Source organism: Pinus tabuliformis, chromosome 6, assembly GCF_031772625.1.
Source record: "Pinus tabuliformis cultivar Carrire ecotype Pingquan chromosome 6, CPIR1, whole genome shotgun sequence".
In the NCBI taxonomy this organism is placed as follows: Eukaryota; Viridiplantae; Streptophyta; class Pinopsida; order Pinales; family Pinaceae; genus Pinus; species Pinus tabuliformis.
This window is the reverse complement of record NC_142292.1, coordinates 426,349,601-426,370,746: the sequence shown is the minus strand read 5'-3', so window position 1 is coordinate 426,370,746 and position 21,146 is coordinate 426,349,601. Positions and strand designations below refer to the sequence as shown.

Sequence of the window (21,146 nt, the reverse complement as noted above, 5' to 3'; positions counted from 1 at the left end):
AGAGCACATTAGATGCTACCAAAAATCAACAAGAAGGAGATTCAAGAATCGGGAGTTGTGCCATTCAGGATGGTGATGTGGGTCCAAGATGTACTGTTTGTACTAGGACTCAAATATAGTGTGATTTTTGTCTTGATGATCGAGAAGAAGGGGTTTGAGGTTGTGTTACAGGATGGGAAGGCAAGACTCAGGCCTAGAGGCTCTAGCTCCGATGGGATTATGCTTAGAGTTAGAGAGCATGGTCTAGACTCTATACAGGCTGACAGGAAAGCCTATGGATCATGGGAAGAAGAAGAAGGCATAGGTGTAGGTTCTAGAGAAGCAGTTGCAGGTGCAAGGACAGGTTCTCGAGAAGAAGGTCCAGGTTCCGGAGACTCAGGGAGAGTCGAGTTCTAGAGGGAGTTTGTAGATTCAGAGGGAGACTTTATAGCCCAAGAAGAGCGCGTGGTCAATGGGGAGCAAGGTGTTTCCAAATCTGGCAAGAAAGAATCATGGAGGGATTGGAAAGTGATACAGGAGAAGAAGAAGAAGCAAGATGCTTCCATTGACAACGACACTTCCAAGAGAGGCGTAGTTCATACTTCAAGGATTGCTGCAGTGGTGAGCGCCAAGAGTTGGGTGAGTGTTGCGAATAGTGATGATGATGATGATGAGTTACTTCCTAGTCTTGGAAGTACCTCCCTCGCTAAGAGTGAGTGTTGAATTTTTAGTAGCTTGGGAGGTACTCCAAGCCCTAGGGTTCGGGGTTTGGAGGGTGGAGCACCACAAGGGTCACTTGTGGGCTTGGAACCCAAGCTTGGGGTTTTTCACCCATCATGATTTTGGCCAAAACCATGGACACATTTCAACACATGATCAATGAGAATGATAGTACTCGTCGAGATGAATCTGACGCAACGAAAATCATCCAATTCCGAGTTGTAGAAATGGAGTTATGAATTTTTTAAGTTGACAATTAATTATTGGACAGTGAAGTCATGTAGGCTTGGTCCAAAAGACATGTCTCTTCAACAAATTCGTGGAGCCCTTATAAAGTCTATAAATACAAGGTGAATGAGGTTCATTTGATCCATCCAAGAGCAACATTTCATAGCAAATCAATCTGAGATAGCCGCAACTCAAGAAGAGACGTCAAAGTTGGAAAAGAGAAGGAGGTTTGGGTCTGTTCTTGTGTTTTCCTGAGGCCGAGTAGGAGTAGAGGAAGCCATTGTCTCAAGGAGAAAGTTTGGGTCAGTGTATTAAGTATTTTGTGGGCAGTTTGTTTGCAATTAGGTTAGCCGCAGGTATTGTCTTGAAACAGAGGTAGCCATAGCCCTATATCACTGTAGTGAGGGTACCGCCGGCCTAATTGAAGGGCTAAAATAACCCGTGATGCAAGAACAGGTGGGAAATAATCAAGGAAGGGACAACCACAACTGTTAGGAGGTTATGTTGAGGAGTTAGTGAAGGTTGATGTGACTGTTGTCATGCCCTAACCAATCAACCTTCCTACAACAGAGTGACATCAGACTTGAGGTATGATGAGGTTGATTTTATGTTGAATTGTTTGCTGAAGTGGATGTATAATTGCAGCCAGTGGGAGCCAATTAGAAAGGCTAACTTGGAGGGTTAGAAGCCTTTCTTAGGAGCAGATCTCACAGTGATTGGATTGGGCATCATTGGTTTGTTGGAGGGAAACGTGTTGATGGCCCAAAGTAGCCCTTGACAAGCCATCATAAAGTGACGTTGATAGCTGAAGGTTGGGTGAATATTGGAGCCTAATGTGTAGCACTTTGATGTACAAAAGTGACTGCTAGATTGGCGGATTGGAGCTTAGGTATTGGCCAGCCTAGAGAGAAGATTGGATCAACCCATGTTCATTGCAGCTGAAACGACTTGCAACAGTGTTAGGTGGTAGCCCTCCTAGAGACTCTATGTGTTGTCCTTTGATGGACTAAGGGGCAGCTAGAGAGCAGAACAGGAGCAAAGGACCGACAGGACAAGATACAACATAGAGTCTGCAGCATGATTGTCATTGTATCTTGTATTCCATAGACTATTGTATTATTCAGATTGGTTTAATATAACGAAGATTGGGTTGTACATTATTTTACAATATTTTGTTAAAAATTGTGTATACTTGTGCATATGTGATTTACTGCTTTATACTGTTCCGTTGTGCAAAGTAGTTCTGTTGAGATTCTTGGTTTGGTAGCATCAGAGATTCTAAGATTCTATCTTATACCCAGGATCGTGGAAATTCAACACATCAACTCCTCGATGGCAAAGATTATTAGTCTTTGGATAGGTTTACTTATAGGCATAAATACATGAGAATTTCTATAAATTATGCCCAATAACCATAACCATAACAAGAAAAAGAACAAAGACAAAAACCATCCCACAATTGTAAAGAATTATAAGATTTTGCAAAAACGAGCTCATTATTCGTGACAACACTTGTCTCAAATGATCAACGACAACTACAATGGAGGAGAGTCTAGTCTTTTATACAAAAAAATCTAATAGCTAGTTGACTTCACGTCATTAAAATATTGCTAGTATTCCACAATCTAGGACTTGGCAATTTTTATTATCTTAAAATATTACAAAATAACATGAACTTCCCCAAGGGGGCGAATTTTTCCACATAGCCCAAAATGATTCATGATTCTCTTTGAAAATGATCTTCAATGGTCAAAAAGTGAAGTTGTACCAATATTCCCCCCAACGTCTAGCATTTTTGGTCCATGAGTGAGTCGATTTGTCCACATAAAAGAGTGTGAATTGACCAAAAGAAAACAACTTTGTCCCTTTAGAAAAATTAGTTGTAATGGCTAGTAGATAGGTCCATCTTCCAACTTCTCGGTCCAATTTGGTTACAACGACTAGTAGACTCTTCTCTAATGGATAGATTTGACCCAAACACTATTTTTTTTACTTTGACTTGGCATTGAATATTCCCTTAGTAATTCAACGTGGCCTCACAATGGTATATCTCCAACACCTTAGCCCTCATGGAAAAACAAGAATGTGTGTTTTGCTCAACATGTCCAAATCTGTATTGGGTCTGTCTCTATTTACTCATATTTGCTAGGACATTGCCACATTATCACTTTCACTACCATGTCATATTGCCCATGTACCTGATCTCCAACACTGTTACTAATCTAAAAAGTATGACACCTAGGTATTATTTGTCTCATCAAGCTGATCAATTTTGATGTAATGCATGCATGGTTCTTCCCAATGCTCAACCTAAAAATCTCCTTGAAACATTTCTTGTACTATTGACCAAGTTTGACTGGGATATAACTAGCCATCAGATGCTTTGATTGAAAAAAATCCACATGGCATGGAATTCTCTAGTCATGCTCTACAATTTGAGCTTGGGTTGACTTTTTGACCACGTGGATTATTTTACATTGGGAAAAGTGAACTACCTTAGGAAAGTTGACAAATGAGATTGTTATGCTATGAGAGTTGTAACGAGCAATACTGCAGCAAGGCCAAGGTCACCTACAAACTTTGTAGACACAAAACCATGTGAAATGACATAGGTGCACCTTTACGCATGCTGCACTGACTCATACACTAGTGATCACCCCTACAAAGACAAGGCTCCTATAGAACCATGAGTCCTCATGTAGAACCTCCCAAGGTCCTCCAATCCAGTTAGGGACAATATCTCCAAGATGAAGCTCCCAAGGGACGAGGCATGCCCTGACCCATCATAATGAATACAAATTCAAAAGACAAGACACCAGATCTAGGATGCCTAATACATGACCTCACATAGTTTTTTACAAGAATTTGACTTGTGACCTTGGGCTTACAATAGTGGTGGATGATCTGCTTGAAAAAATCTATGTACCCCCAAGGGGTAACGAGCATATTCAAAATTGGTTGGGCTGAATTGGTAATCAGTGAAAACAGCTGGTTCCTTAACCTCCATGACCAAACTGGCCAATAAACCCGATTCATTCCTTTGTAGGCCTAGGGTTTGCATAAAACTGGTCATAAACCAACCAATTTTCCCATAAACCAACTAGTCCGTCATAAATCGACCAGTTCATTACCAATGCAGCCATGAACCCTGCACGCAGCTGTTTTGGGTATGTGTGGGTGGTTTTGAGGAAAAATAAGGGCTATTTCCCTCCCAAAACAACCCCTTCATGCCTTTAAAAGCATGTCTCCCCTCTCATTGCCTCACACATCTCAACCCTAGCAATACTGACAACCAATGGTAATGTTAAATTCTTAAGGTAAAGGTGACATTTCCTTTATCTTTCATTTTCATCCCTTTACTTAATTTTTTAACATTACCATGAAATTACTCAAGATGTTTGAGAGTGGTTTCAGCCTCATTGGATTTTATATGGTGAAACTAGAATTTTAGATCTTACTCAAAATACATTAGACTCAATGGTTTTCAGGATTTTAGGATTTGGAGGATTGCAATATTTCCAATTGATTCTGTCATGCGTGGGGGTATGAGATTGGCATTTGATCAAGAGCATGAAGCCCTTTACGTACATTGATGTTGGTGACATTTATTGTTGAACTTGGTTGATGTTGGTGGTATTGATGTTGAACTCCTCTACCAAGGCCTTAACAAAAATGTACCCTTCACTCAGAGGAAAATAATTGGTTAGGCATGCTGAGATTTTTCTACCATATTATAAGGTTGAGGAGATGAAGCCTTCACTCAAACCAAAATCATTAGTTAGGCATGTTAAAACTTTTTCAATTTCTACCATATTATAAGGTTGAGCAATCCAAATCTGAGGACTTTGAGCTAGATGATGTTTATGTAGCTCTTGTTGATGATCCCATTTCTATTAGTGTTGAATCAATGACGAGTTTCATGAATAATCATGTTGATCAATGATTTGTTGTTTTGATCTCTAGTTTTTCTGCTACTAATACTACTAATGAGGTTGCAGAGGAGTCTGAGTAGTCCTCAAAGTCTAAGCCAGATGATGTTTATGTAGCTCATGTTGATGATCCCATGTCTAGGAGTGGTGATGAGTTTGATCATGATGAGGAGTGAATATTGATGAGCCCTAAAAATGGATAATTATTTGGGCTCATTCAACCTCCTAATTCGACTTAATCCACCATTCTCATTAGTTTATTGCATGTTTTTTATTATATTTATGCTAATAGAGTGAAGTGGATTAGTCATTATGCCAACAAGTCTAATGTGTGGTTTGTGTAGCCTTTTTGGTCAATTTGGAGACAAAATTGAAGGTTTTAATGAGCACTTGGCAGCCAAATTCGTGGGAGAACAAGGGAGAGGATTTGTAGGAAGGTGTCCCCTTCATTTATGGGCCCTTACCTCGAATTCTCCACCATCAGCTCGGAGTTCAAGGGCCACCAAATCAATTAGCACAAGGGCAGCCAAGCAAGTCAAGTAGGACTGCTGTTAACTACAATTCTTGGGCAGCCGAGTCCCTAAAGTTTAGGAGGACTGTTGGGGTCCTCAATTTGTATAAATAAGAAGGCTTAGGGCCTCATTTTGGTTAGCTAGTGGTTAGTCAGTAGTTAGCCAATGGTTAGTCATTTTGTAGGCAGAAGTTAGCTAGTTTGTAGTTCGATTTTTATGCAGTAGATTAGCTTTGCTTTCAGCACATTTTCAAGTTTCCATTGTGGACAGTTTTGATGTAACTCTTCTTTTCTTGCTCAATAAAGATGAATCCAGCTTTGCACCAGCTCTAAATCTCTCTTAGGAGGCTGTAGCTCTTGGGGTTGGGTCCATCTCAAGCGCCCAGTACCTCCTTTGTTTACTTTCATGTGTCTTTGCTGCATTCTTAGAGTAAAATCTGCTATTTAGATTTAAAACTTGTTGTGTTATTTAGGTTGCTTTTGATGATTAAAGTAGATTTTCATGTTCAGATTGATTTGGATAGATTAATAACATAAAGGATCCTTGGAAAAAGCAGCTCAAGCACCTCTGATCTTACCTCTCCCTCAGTGGGATCGTGAGTTGGGACAAAGGTGACCTTGTTGCCCACAAAAACGTTGTTTTGCTTCACCATGCAAGTATTAGTGTTGGATTCTTAGTTGTCAAACTTGATATCAGTTTTGACTGCATGCTTAGGGTTATGATTGCTTAGTTGCATAGTTAGTTCATCTGATTTTGTGCAAATAAACTTCTGTTCCATTTCTTTTGCTATTATCTAGGTCAGATTAGGTCAAGGTAATTAGGTTCTTTATTTTCCAAGTCTTCATTTGTTAAATTCGAAAAATAACTTGCAGAGCACCTGTTATCCTTCTCTATCTACCCATAATCCATCAGATAATCTGCTCCAACCCTTAGTCCATGATTCGTACCCTTCATTTGCCATACTTTCCCCACCTTGCCCTAATTCCTACATTCTTGTGCATCATCGCTTCCTCCATCCTTGAACAAATCCAATCACTCCTTAGCCTCATCCACCAAGTCCTAGACCTCTTCACACCCCTATTTCACCTCCATACTCATTCCTCCATCTTTTTCCCTCCATCCATGCTCCAAAATCCCATTTCGAAACATCCTGTAGAAGAATTACAGAACATCCTGTAGAAATCTTAAACATTCTGTAGAACCCCTGCAGACTTCCTGTAGAAGCTCATAAACACGGTTTTTTGGCAGCCAAACTTTGTGAGACTCTCTGGAAGGGTGTTAGGGACCCCTTAGACCCTCTCTGAACCTTCCCAACCTTTTCCAAGCATTTCTCCTCCTTGATCCACCTCTGCACAGTCAAAAATAGTTAGAAGCACATGCATGAAAATTGCAACAACTTAAACAAAAATACAAAAAGATGTTTTCTTCAGATAGAGGTAGTCTAGACACATGTATTTTACCTTCATAGAAGTAATGGCATCTCTTTTAGTAGTTTGCATGCTCTCCTTTGCGTCAGTAGGACTAGCTGGTAGAATTAGGGTTTTCTAGGGTTTGTGTTTCTTTTTGGCTTTCAGTTTCTTTCCGCAAGTAGATCAACTTCCTTTGAGTTAACTTTCATCCATCAGTTAACAAGCTTCTTCTAAGAGCTCATAGAAGTTGGCTTAAGCCCCTAGCGGACTTGTGCCAGCTGACCAAGTGACAGCTGCGGCAAGAGCTAGTACTTGTGCATACAGCACCGTTGCTTCCAAGTTTGTTACGAACTGCCGGGTTGATAAAATTAAAGAAGGGAGTTCCAGGAGTTGTAGCATTATTGCTACAATACTGGGGCCCACCATCTTTTTGGCGCCGTTGCCGGGGAAGCGTCAGAGTATTGGTGATTGTTGCTTTTCTTCTATTTTCCACTACAACCTTCTTCTGAGTAGTTTATTTCATTTCCATTATGCAATTTCCTTTTTGCAAAAGTAGATTAGAATTTCCCGCTTTCATAGATTAGCATTTCAATTCCGCAAGCGTAGACTAGCATTTCATTCCTGCAATTTCATTTGAGCAAAATAGATTAGTCATTTCCTGCTTTCATTTCAATTCCGCATTTTCATTTTAGCAAGATAGTTAGTTGCAGTTCAATATATTTTAGTTTTGCAGGTACAAGCAAAGAAGAAAAGAAAAAAACAACCAAAAAGATTTCCTTTCATGCCTTGTAGGAGTAGAGATAATTTAGAAAAATATTTGCACAACACCCCCCACTGCTTCACACAGCCAACCTTCTCTCTTCTTCGATGGCTGTGACTAAGAAGAACCCCTGGGTGGACATCAAGGCATATTTAAAGAACCTCTAGGGGAGAAGAAGAAGGAACCATTCCTCTGGAGCAAATGGCTACAAGCAGAAATGTTGGGAGCAGTCCCTTATCCAAAGATGAATTTGCAAATCAGCTGGAAGATTTCAAGAGTGATATGAGGCAGTTTCTTGCCATGCAACTGGATATCTTGCGGATCCAAAAGAAGCAAGAAGAAGCCAAGAGGGCTTTGGCCATTTTTTGTCCTAGGTGCACTAGAAAGCATCCTAGGAACGAATGTCCATTGTACTCCATAGAAGTGTGTTTTGTCTGTGAAGAATACCATCCTACAGATCAGTGCCCTTCCTTACCCAGATTCAAAGCTGCATATCGGAGAGCAAAAGGAGCCACTGAATCACTCTATTATATGAACCAAAGGAGGCCACATGAACCTAGATCTTACCAGCAGGAACTGCAAGGGATACCCGAGACCTATTATGACCCCTATCAAGCCACTTTCATGCCTTCTTGGGGTCCCCCTGATCATCCTTCCTGGTTCACACCTCCTCCTTGTTCCTTCACAGATCCATATTATGCCCAACCAGTTGCTCATTCATTTCACTCTTATGCTCAGCCACAGCCTCAATGGAATGCACCTCATCAGGGGTGGAGGCCCCAATACAACACTCCTCCCGATTCTTTTCCTCCACCACCTACTCATCCACAACCATCGCCTCCTGCTCTACCAAGGCAACCCCAAATACCTACCCAACCACAACCCCATCCGCATCCATCTCAAATATACACCCCCACTGAGCTACCCATACCACCATTTCCAAACTTGTCCATTGGAGTAGCTCAACAAAATTGCAATGCTGAGACACAACATGTCCAAATGACTCCTCTTGAGCTCAATGATCTTCACCATAGCTCAGGAAGAGTATTGCAAAAAAGAGACTATATTGCAAGCATTGAAGGACCACATCAGGCAAAAGAAGATTTGGAAGAGGAAATCAAAGAGCCATGGGCTGCATTTGATGAAGAGAAGAGATCAGAATCAGAGATCGAGAGAGTTCCCTCATGGTTACCATCAAATCTTCCATGCACTCAAGAGAAAGATCAGCAAAAAGAGGAAGATGAGAAGGTCATGATAGAAGGTGACATGAAGAATGATCCAGATCAACAAAAGGACCAAGGATATCAAAGCTATATTGAGACATGGTTCCAGACAGTCACTAAGTTGCAACAGTACTCTCTTCCTCAGCTATGTTTGATCCCTTCAAAGTCAGATCATTTGGTCTCTGAAATCAGGATACCTGTCAAAGCATGCATTTCGAGCCTTCACATCATCTTGTCTCTAATCTCGATGGGCACATGGCTCCATTGGAAGTATTCTTACATTTGAAAATGAATTTGTTTTTCAAGTAGGGTAGGGTAGAGAGGAAAAAAGAAAAAAAAAAAAGAAAAAAGAGAAAAAAAAAATGAAAATAAGAGGAAAAATAAAAATCTAAGGTGAAAACCTCCTCGGAGGCGCCTTAGATTGGCTCATTGATTGAAAACCTCCATGAGGCGGTCAATGGGTTGAAAAAAAGAGAAAAGAGAATAAGATCTCTGGGTGAAAACCTCCCTTGGAGGCGCCCAGGGCAGGCAATTAGGGTGAAAACCTCCATGAGGCGCCCTAGTTGTTTTTCAAAAAAAAGAGAAAAAGAAAAATAAAAATAAACCTAATTTGCATTGAATAATTGCAGGCTGCAGCAATGACATTGCAGGTCAGGAGGAACACTCAAGACAAAGACAAAGGAGTTTTTGTGCCTTCTAGAGGAAGTTCTATATTTCCACAGGAAACATCCTGTAGAACCTTCAAGCGAGCCAGATAACATTTTGGAAGGGGATCTAAAGCTTGGAATCCATTGGTTATGCCTGCAAGCATCTATGTTCCCATTCCTCACCCTTTTCCATCATCTTTTCCACCTCATTGTGCTTCTTCATTGTGCTTCTACAGGAAGTTCCTGTAGAAATTGTAGGAAGCTAGAAATGGATTTCAAAAAGGTGGTTTGGCGAAAATGGTAGCTTCCTCAAGGGTTCAGAAGTCCTCCTGCACTTTTCAAACTCCTCCTCCATCATCTCCATGCCTGCATCACAACCCAAGCTCAGTTTTTCTTACCATGCAACAAAATTGCAAAATGCCTTGAAGCAAAAATACCTAGAACAGAATTTGTTTTTGCCTTAACTTGAAAACCATGCATCCATTTGAAAAACCGCTTTACAGAGAATCATACAGGGGTGATGGCAACATGCTTGAGCAGTTTCAGCCAATTCCGGTGCACGGTTTCCAAGAAATCAGCCTCCATCTCCCTCAGCCATTTTTGCATTTTCTCCATATCCGTGCATCCATTTCAAAACCTGTTTCATGGGGATATGCATATGGGTGATAGTAACCTATCCAAGCAGTTTCAGCCGATTCCGATGCACGGTTTCCGAGAAATTGATCTCTGAAATCTTCAGCCATTTTCCATTTTTCTCGAAATTTGTGCATCCATTGATCACGATTTTGCTATGGGAGGTGCATCATGATGATAGGAATGCGCTCAGCAAGTTTCAGATCAATCCGGTTTGCCGTTTGGGAGCAATGGCGAAAACAAGTTCCGGTCCTGTGAAAATTCAGCGCAGCAGCTTGAAGGTGCAGATCTGAGCGTGGAAATGAACTCCTGCAGCATGCATCCGGCCAGAGGACACCTGCACAAGGAAAACAAGCAAAAATCATCAGCCAAGCCCTCATGCAACCAAAGAAACCAGTGCATGCAGCAATGACTAGCCTCAGCACCTCACAGCAGCCATTTGACTTCAGGTACGTGACTGAAACTCGTTCTTCTATTGCACAAATCTAATTTAAAAACTGCATGAATGAATGGAATGGTGGAATTGAGCCACGAATATAGCAGGATTAAGCCGATAATTCCTTGTCCAATTCTCTATCAATCAGCCAAGAATCATGCAACGTATGTGTTAGACAACTCACGTGAAAATAAAAAATAAAAAAAAAACAGACAGTGGTAGAGGCTTTAACTCCAGTGCAACTGATTAACAAGAAGAGGACATGCAGCTCATTATAGCACTGTCGTCTGCATGTGGCCATGTACACCTGGCCACCTCACTCCTTCACCACAAATCACGCAGCAATTAACGAACGCTCAGCTGAAACTCACAGACTGCTGTTAACTTGCACTTGCAACATTTTCAACTGAAGTATGCATCCTCTCATTCCACAAAATGATTAACCCATCGTCCTCCATTGAGCTTTGTGGCTTGGTTCACAATTCTCCAGAGTATCGGGCTCACTTAGAGGTGCAGGGGCACTCTACAGGTGTTTCTACAGGAAGTCGTCTACAGGAAACGCAAAAAACAGCTCTGCAGAAGGAAAACCCGAGATTTTTGTCAAAATTCAAGCTTGAAATGAGAAAAGTAGTTAAAGCTCGTGTCCAAGGTTACCAGGGTTCTTGAAAGTATTGATTTTGGAGTTTTTCAAACGCATTATAGATCTGTTAATGGTGGAGCAATCTGTTTGAATTCAGAATCTGATCATCTATTTCATAGTCCATGGAGGACAAGATATTCCCTACTTGGTCTAAAACTGTTGAAGAATGCTTAGAAGAATATGATGTGAGCTTAGAGAATGGTTTAAATTCTCATGAAGTGGAAAAACGCCGTCAAATATATGGATGGAATGAGCTCCAGAAGAAAAATGGTACACCTTTGTGGAAGCTGGTAGTGGAGCAATTTGATGATACAGTTGTTAAAATACTTCTGCTGGCAGCTGGCATTTCATTTCTTCTCACCTACTTTCGTGATAATGTGTCTTCTGAGGAGGGCATAACAGCCTATGTAGAGCCCCTGGTCATTCTCCTGATTCTCATCCTCAATGCCATTGTTGGAGTATGGCAGGAGAATAATTCTGAGAAGGCTTTGGAAGCTCTCAAAGAAATGCAATCTGATCATGCAAAGGTCTTGAGAGATGGACATTATGTTGTAGATCTTCCCTCCAGAGAACTTGTTCCAGGAGATATAGTGGAACTGAAGGTGGGAGACAAGGTTCCTGCAGACATGAGAATTGTGTCCCTCAAGACATCCACCTTTAGGATGGAGCAGAGCTCCCTGACCAGAGAGAGCATGCCTGTGGTCAAAAGAACATATCCAACCACCTTGTGTGACTGTGAGTTGCAATCAAAAGAATGCATGGTGTTTGCAGGAACTACAGTTACCAATGGCTGTTGCACATGCATTGTTGTGAGCACTGGCATGTTTACAGAAATAGGTAAAATTCAGGCACAAATTCAGGAAGCTTCAATGGAATGTCATGATACCCCTTTGAAAAGAAAGTTAGATGAATTTGGTGAAAGACTGACAACAGTGATTGGTGCCATTTGTATTCTTGTCTGGATCATGAACTACAAATATTTTCTTTCATGGGAAGTCATAGATGGGTGGCCAAAAAAAAATATCAGGTTTTCCTTTGAGAAATGTACGTACTACTTTAAGATTGTTGTTGCTCTGGCAGTTGCTGCTATACCAGAGGGATTGCCTGTTGTGATTACTACATGTTTGGATCTTGGCACTCGTAAGATGGCACAAAAGAATGCTATTGTGCGTAAGTTACCGAGCGTGGAGACTTTGGGTTGCACCACAGTGATTTGCTCTGATAAGATAGGTACTCTTACCACCAATCAGATGTCTGTCAGTGAGTTTATCACCATAGGGCACAGTGCTGGTTCACTTAGAGAGTTTACTGTTGAAGGAACAACATATAATCCTCAGGATGGAAAAATATTGGATTGGCCTGCACATAATATGGGGGAAAATTTAGAAACTCTGGCAGAAGTTGCTGCAGTTTGCAATGATGCAGGGATATCTTGTCAAGGTCACCAGTTCCATGCTACTGGTATTCCCACTGAGGCAGCCTTGAAGGTATTGGTTGAAAAAATGGGAGTTCCAGACCCAATGGTAGGTGATACAAGTGCCATTCTCAACAGTGGCACAGTGAAATTGGGCAATTGTGATTGGTGGATACAAAGATCAAAGAGGCGGGCTTTATTGGAGTTTGATTGTGATCGAAAATCCATGGGTGTTATTGTCACGGAACCAATGGGACAAAATCGTCTGCTAGTGAAGGGCGCCATGGAAAATTTGCTTGAAAGGAGTGCTTTTCAACAACTTGCAGATGGATCAGTTGTTGAATTAGATGATGCATCAAGGGAATTACTCTTGAGGAAGTTTCATCAAATGAGTTCAAAGGCTTTGCGTTGTTTGGGATTGGCATACAAGGAAGTTTGGGGAGAGGGCAGCAGAAGGAGAAATTGGCCGAGATTTTAGCTAGGGAGGCAGCACCTGTGCTAGCCACCCTAAGCACATCCATCCCCTCCATGAACACTCATTTTTTCAAGGTTCGGACACAATCTGGTCATGGTTCAACCTTCTATAGGAAGCTACAGGACTTTCTACTGGAAGTTCTGTATTTTCACCAGAAACATCCTATAGAAGCCTTTGGGCAGGCCAGAATCAAGTATGGAGAGGGATTTGAAGCTTGAAGTTTGTTGAGGAGGCATGCAGCCACTCTTTTCTTCCATCCTCCACTGATTTCATCTCCTTTCACCACCATTGCCACCATCAGATTGAGTATATTTGTACAATCATACCAAAGCTGAGAATTCTCTAGAAAAAGGAGCAAGTAGTGGGAAGAAGCAAAGAGAAAAGCATGGTTTCATGACAGAGAAGAGGACATCACTTTAGAAGCTTGGCATGACAGGGAGGCCACCAGGGCCATCAAAGATGAGGAGATATATTGGTTGCGCAGAAGATGAGCAACACTTTCAGTAGGGGGTGATGATGAGCCCCAAAAATGGATAATTATTTGGGCTTATTCAACCTCCTAATTCGACTTAATCCACCATTCTCATTAGTTTATTGCATGTTTTTGATTATATTTATGCTAATAGAGTGAATTGGGTTAGTCATTATGCCAACAAGTCTAATGTGTGCTTTGTGTAGCCTTTTTGGTCAATTTGGAGACAAAATTGAAGGTTTTAATGAGCACTTGGCAGCCAAATTCGTGGGAGAACAAGGGAGAGGATTTGTAGGAAGGTGTCCCCTTCATTTATGGGCCCTTATCTCGAATTCTCCACCATCAGCTCGGAGTTCAAGGGCCACCAAATCAATTAGCACAAGGGCAGCCAAGCAAGTCAAGTAGGATTGCTGTTAACTACAAGTCTTGGGCAGCAGAGTCCCTAAAGTTTAGGAGGACTGTTGGGGTCCTCAATTTGTATAAATAAGAAGGCTTAGGGCCTCATTTTGGTTAGCTAGTGGTTAGTCAGTAGTTAGCCAATGGTTAGTCATTTTGTAGGCAGAAGTTAGCTAGTTTGTAGTTCGATTTTTATGCAGTAGATTAGCTTTGCTTTCAGCACATTTTCAAGTTTCCATTGTGGACAGTTTTGATGTAACTCTTCTTTTCTTGCTCAATAAAGATGAATCCAGCTTTGCACCAGCTCTAAATCTCTATTAGGAGGCTGTAGCTCTTGGGGTTGGGCCCATCTCAAGCACCCAGTACCTCCTTTGTTTACTTTCATGTGTCTTTGCTGCATTCTTAGAGTAAAATCTGCTATTTAGGTTTAAAACTTGTTGTGTTATTTAGGTTGCTTTTGATGATTAAAGTAGATTTTCATGTTCAGATTGATTTGGATAGATTAATAACATAAAGGATCCTTGGAAAAAGGGGCTCAAGCACCTCTGATCTTACCTCTCCCTCAGTGGGATCGTGAGTTGGGACAAAGGTGACCTTGCTGCCCACAAAAACGTTGTTTTGCTTCACCATGCAAGTATTAGTGTTGGATTCTTAGTTGTCAAACTTGATATCAGTTTTGACTGCATGCTTAGCGTTATGATTGCTTAGTTGCATAGTTAGTTCATCTGATTTTGTGCAAATAAACTTCTGTTCCATTTCTTTTGCTATTATCTAGGTCAGATTAGGTCAAGGTAATCAGGTTCTTGATTTTCCAAGTCTTCATTTGTTAAATTCGAAAAATAACTTGCAGAGCACCTGTTATCCTTCTCTATCTACCCATAATCCATCAAATAATCTGCTCCAACCCTTAGTCCATGATTCGTACCCTTCATTTGCCATACTTTCCCCACCTTGCCCTAATTCCTACATTCTTGTGCATCATCGCTTCCTCCATCCTTGAACAAATCCAATCACTCCTTAGCCTCATCCACCAAGTCCTAGACCTCTTCACACCCCTATTTCACCTCCATACTCATTCCTCCATCTTTTTCCCTCCATCCATGCTCCAAAATCCCATTTCGAAACATCCTGTAGAAGAATTACAGAACATCCTGTAGAAATCCTAAACATCCTGTAGAACCCCTGCAGACTTCCTGTAGAAGCTCATAAACACGGTTTCTTGGCAGCCAAACTTTGTGAGACTCTCTGGAAGGGTGTTAGGGACCCCTTAGACCCTCTCTGAACCTTCCCAACCTTTCCCAAGCATTTCTCCTCCTTGATCCACCTCTGCACAGTCAAAAATAGTTAGAAGCACATGCATGAAAATTGCAACAACTTAAACAAAAATACAAAAAGATGTTTTCTTCAGATAGAGGTAGTCTAGACACATGTATTTTATCTTCATAGAAGTAATGGCATCTCTTTTAGTAGTTTGCATGCTCTCCTTTGCGTCAGTAGGACTAGCTGGTAGAATTAGGGTTTTCTAGGGTTTGTGTTTCTTTTTGGCTTTCAGTTTCTTTCCGCAAGTAGATCAACTTCCTTTGAGTTAGCTTTCATCCTCAGTTAACAAGCTTCTTCTAAGAGCTCATAGAAGTTGGCTTAAGCCCCTAGCGGACTTGTGCCAGCTGACCAAGTGACAGCTGCGGCAAGAGCTAGTACTTGTGCATACAACACCGTCGCTTCCAAGTTTGTTACGAACTGCCGGGTTGATAAAATTAAAGAAGGGAGTTCCAGGAGTTGTAGCATTATTGCTACAATACTGGGGCCCACCAATCATGTTGATCACTGATATGTAGAGTTGTAGTAAGTCAGTGACCCCATAGCTTGTGGCATTGTTTTTGGACTCTAGAGGCCATTTAGACCCTCATTTATTATGTATTTGTTGCTGATATGTGTTGCACTCGGTGCCATTTTGATACAATCACCTTTACATGGTATATAGATGCACAAACTTTGTATATTTTGTCTCTATTGGTTTGGAATCATGGTTTTAAATCTTAAAAATAATTTTTTTCATTAAAAATTAATTATTTCATGTATTCTTTTAAAGAACGGTTCACTGAGATTTGACCAATCCAGTTTTTTTGGTTCTGGTTCAAAAACCGGTTTGATAGGTGGACCAGTCCAGTCACCAGTTCCGGTTTTGAATACTATGGTAACAGGTCTCACCATAGAACTTATCATTTCTTTTAGGATCTCAAATATTAATAACATCAGTGAAACAAAATTTAGCTGTAATGATTTGTATAATTAAAATTTAACATAAGAAAAACATTTAATCATGGAAACTTATGGTCATATTTGTTTCAAGAATCTGGGTTTTATTAAAAATGCTCTATATACTTGCTATGGATTTTTCAGTCATAGACAAGTGTGAGAAACCTAACATAAAACATGAAGCAGAAAATCAAGTGGAAATAGCTATAGTATTCTGGACTCTCCTATAGCTGGCAATGACTTACAAATGCAGCTAAATCTCTCTGGAGTAAAACTTCCCTTTATGGTGTTAAACTTCAAATTCCAGAGCTGCTTTATTATTCCCAGTAAATTTATAACCCAGAAATTTAAATCTGCACCTACTGAATTAAAACACATGGAATTTTAACTCTGAAATGTATGGCAGAAGTCAACACAGGAAATAATTCTTACACAAAAGCTAACCCTCCAACTGAGCTTAACTTTTATTATTTAGAACAATGAGGGCTCTCTAAGTGGGAAAATGACCCTACTGAAAAATACAAGCTACAACAATGATAGAGATTTTCTAGGCACCTGTACCAGCTATATTATTCTCCAAATCTCCTTTGAAACACTCTGATGACCTGCTATTTGCTTCAGCCTGCAACCTGCCCTCATTTGTGTGGCTCATCTGGACTCCTGCACACCTGGGCACTTGTACCAGTAGTACAAACCCTCCTCACATGGTGCATGTGAGATCTCTAGCCGAATAAGGCCTCACATGTGTGGCTGCACCTTGCTGATCAGATAAACTTGCTGTAGCGTCCTGCTGGGAGTGATCTGTTGCTGTTGAAATCTCTCTTGATATGCTCCTCCCATGGCCTTGACTTCTGGATGAAAGTCCTTCACATTTTGCTGAGATCTCGCATTGAGAAAATGGTCTTCTCAAATCTGTGTCTTCTTCTTTCCTTAGAATATCTTGTATAATTCTTCCTTGAACTAAATCCCTAACACTAATCTCCAAAGTGATTGACGGTTGAGATTAGATCTCACCTCACTTGAGATCAATGGTTGAGATTAATTCTGAGTCACTATTGTAATTAAATTACATTTCCTTAGATTTTTCTAGCTCAATAGTCAACATTAATTTATTAACTTAGTTAATGTGTTTTTTCTAAGTTAGACTTAGGGAAATCATAAAAAACAGCTTACTTGATAATTTAAGCAAGTTTCCTAAGTGATACGTTGGATGACTACTACATGCTTGATACCTAGCCTAGTCGAATGCTAAACTTCAACATATGGGGCCTCTTGGAGCAGTAGTAAAGGGGACCTAACTTCCCTCAAGGGGGCATATTTCGAGTAGTAGAACAAGAGCATTGAGCTGAAATTTCAAAGAGAAAGGGCAATTGGGAAGTAGTCTGAACCGAAGAGTGGCCACTACTTAGAGGTCCATCCAAATCCAGTTGGAGAACAGCTTCACTGGGTTTGAGGGAGTAGATTGGTTCATTTGGATCCACAAAACGATTTCTAAATTGACCTTATCCAACCTTTGTTTGATTTGTCTTAAACAACTAAGGTATGCAATCCAGGGTTAGATGTTTTGGGAGGCTTTCTTCGTCTGATTAACAATTGTATTGCCAGGGGCATATTATTAGTGCTTTTATGCATTCCCTCATGGGACCAAATGTATGATTCTTTAGTGTGCATAGTTTGTTCTCAATCACCTCTTCGTTTATAGATCTGTTGCTCAATTTCAAGATCAAAGAACACAATGACCGTGGCGAAGCAGTAAACATTCATATGGGTTGTACTGATATATTGTACCATCTATTGAATATGCTGACCGTAGGGAATACAGCTGCTCTGTTGAATAATTGTAGATCAGGTATATCAAAAGATTGTTCAGGTAGTACATGGCAGAGGACCTAAGGTTTCCTGGCTTTTCATGTAATGTAGATTTTGCCAAATAGGAGGTCACCTTGTGATAATCCATTCAGATCCTTTCATATGATTTATGTTTTGTCTTGGAAATTCTTTATTCCTGAACAATCGGATGTCAATTATACAAGAATAACTGAATCTTTACATGAGAAGAATCCAGATATAAGATGGAGAAAGCTAGAAAAGTGCCTACTAATAAAAAATAATTTTCAAACTTATCAAGATTATGGAGTGGCTCAATGGAAAGAGAACAATGCACACCGTAATGACTTGCTGTTTGTCCTGAATGGTAGAGGTCTGCACCTATGATTGTCTGGCATATACATAATATTCTTTTTAATGCTTAATCAAAGATCATTCCAAAGAGGTTTCCCTTTCATAATATTTTATGCAAGAATGTGTGGAAGATAGAGTTTTGATACTAGACTTCTGTTTCACATTCTAGTTTGAAATATCAGCTTATCTGGAACCTGTGAGTCCCCCTTGTGCTCTATAATGTACCTGCATTTGAAATATCAATGAAAAGTACAAATACCTAACTTTTAAAATAAACAGTTCCCTTTTTTTGTTTTTGTTTTATGAAGAATAGACTCAAAATAAAGGGTGACAGAGAGTCCTCGTGTTAGTACTGATTACATTAACTATATCTTTTCTTTTTGAGTATTTAATAAAATGCTCTATAAATGGTTGAATAGTATTATCACCAGATAAACAATAAGTTCATGTTTTCTAAAGAAAGATATCGATAGGTAAAGTACTTGTAATGTATTGAAAATTTATATTTTTGAGGCTTTTCTTCCTCATGCCTTGTATAACTGTGCACGAATGGTTAAAATCGATTAGTATATATATTGGAGTCAACTATTGAAAAAACATTTTCAAGTATGCCATTTGTTTTTGAAATACTGTTCTTTATATTCAACGAAAAGTTGTTTGTGAGTTTCTTTATCATCTTATCATGTCAATTCAACTTGGGTTGTCATCATCACATCCTTTTCTGGCCTGTTTCAGGTGAATTTTAGTTGTATTTCTTGTGATTGAACACATTCACAAAAATTCCCTTCATCTCTATCTTCTGCATGCAGCTCTCTTCATTTTGCTTCTATAAGCACTGTTTTTCAAGTCAATTTATGAGATGTGATCAATGTTATCCTCTCACTTGAAATGCTGGAAGTACCCTGTTTAACTTTGGTTTATTCTATTTTAGTCGGCATGTGCAGCTGCTGCAGCTCATTGCAAAGCTAAGGGGAAGAATATCTCAAAACTATCTTTGCAATATAGCTTGAAGAACAAGGATATTGCTTCAATGTTGGTTGGCATGAACTCTGTTCAACAGGTGGTTGCCTTTATCCAATTCTCACTATTCATTCCTGGGTATAATTTAAAAAAATAAAGAAAACAGTGTTATTAATTTCCTTGGATGATAAAAATTCAGTTAATTGAAGCATAAAAGGAATTTTAGAGTATGCATTGTTGGTTGTCAGCGATCAATGTGCTCCTGTAGTTTGATACAACTGAATTAATCATTAACTGTCATGTGTGTATCCCACGAAAATAAATTTGTCAAGGTCAATATAATGATATCTTGTTCTGATAAACTAGTAGATGTAGGGCGTGTGAGGGGTTCTTGTTTTGTGACCGTATAAAATGACATATTGACTCTAGCAAAGATGAATCTCCTAATATTCAAGGTCAAACGATCTTTTATGACTGCAATGAAGCTAGTGATCAGATGATAACCCTAGATTTCTAGGTCATATCTTACTAGATGTGGCTCTATCAAGGCTCCTTCTAAGGGATCAATCTTTTGATTCACATTTAGCTTTATTGTCTGGTATGTTGTAGTGTCCAGTATAAGCCTGAGGGTATTTAAATTTTAAACCTTTTTGTCCATGTTAAAGGTCAGAAATGAGAATTCAACACATCACATTTGTCTTTATTGTAAAGAAAGAGATTTGTGATGAATAGAACCACAAATAGATGAACCTCATACTAAAGGAACATGGATAGAAAACTTCACAATCTTTAAATAATTAACATTGTTGACAATATCATGAAATACTAGGCAACAAGAGATAAAATGTTTCTCGTCAATTTGGTTTAGTTCAAGTGGTTGAAAATAATTGTTATCCTCCCCACTCAGGTTCAAACCCTGCTTATGACATGTTCTTTCTTCATGGGCCAGTTGTTAATTGAGGCTCTTTGTGAACCATGAGGAACATCTCACTCTTGCTTATGGGTGGGGTGCTTGGTTACATGTAAAAACAAAACAACACAAAAAATGAGAGATAAAATGCTACTTAGTCTTTACTTGTTGCTGGAATTCGTTCAACAGATAACAGAGCAATAGATTACAATCTCACATCTCAACTACACAATGATTCAAATCAGTCATTTTCGTTGTTTACATCGATGCAATTGCTTGAGAAGATATAAGCAAGCTGTTCTAGAATGATTGACTTTTACCAACTGTCCTTTTAATCTTATATGTTTATACCCATGTTGCATTGGTTTTTGGGATGAGGGAACAATGGGGATGGGGGGATGAGTCTGCGGGATTGTTAGACCTCAACGCCAAATTTTTCATGGAAGAGTGGGTTGGGGACGACAATTATATGTATAATAATAATAAAAAATATTAAAAATCTGAATGTCACCTGAAACATTTGGCTTGTAAGCATAACAGGCTATACTATATATAGCATTAAGAACAGCCCTTACACTTGCCAGTTCTGAAAAGGCCCAGGAAATTTAAAAAATGGCAGCATGAAATTCCATTATTGGCCCTTCGACATGAGAAAATGAGAAAAATGCAGTTTAGCTTTAGGAAATTTAACTGTAACTATTTTTCATTTGCAGTAAGGTCCATGAAGGGTCTATGAGACAAACCAGTGTCTTTATAGCAGTTTTTCTTTTTCACATTTCTTTTTAATGATGATTATGTTAAAACTTAAAAGGAATTCCCTTCTCAATAGGCTCTATAGATTTTTATGGTGGTAGAACTGGACTTAATTGACACCTGGAAACCTATGTAGAATATGTAAAAGCTGAGATAACAATGAGAAGAACAAGAGCACTACCACAAGGATCAGCCCTTTGAAATGTTGCAGTT

At 39.7% G+C, this 21,146-nt stretch overlaps 1 long non-coding RNA gene and 1 pseudogene across 1 annotated transcript in view; both read left to right on the top strand.

Annotated features, from left to right (window-relative positions):
* The window catches only part of LOC149259124 (uncharacterized), a 146,222-nt gene that overhangs the window by 25,615 nt on the left and 99,461 nt on the right, over positions 1 to 21,146 (top strand). The window contains exon 2 of the long non-coding RNA XR_016246773.1: positions 19,242 to 19,370. This is a non-coding gene — a long non-coding RNA (uncharacterized LOC149259124). The remainder of the gene's footprint in view (positions 1 to 19,241; positions 19,371 to 21,146) is intronic.
* Positions 11,239 to 13,008, top strand: LOC149259125 (calcium-transporting ATPase, endoplasmic reticulum-type pseudogene; annotated as a pseudogene).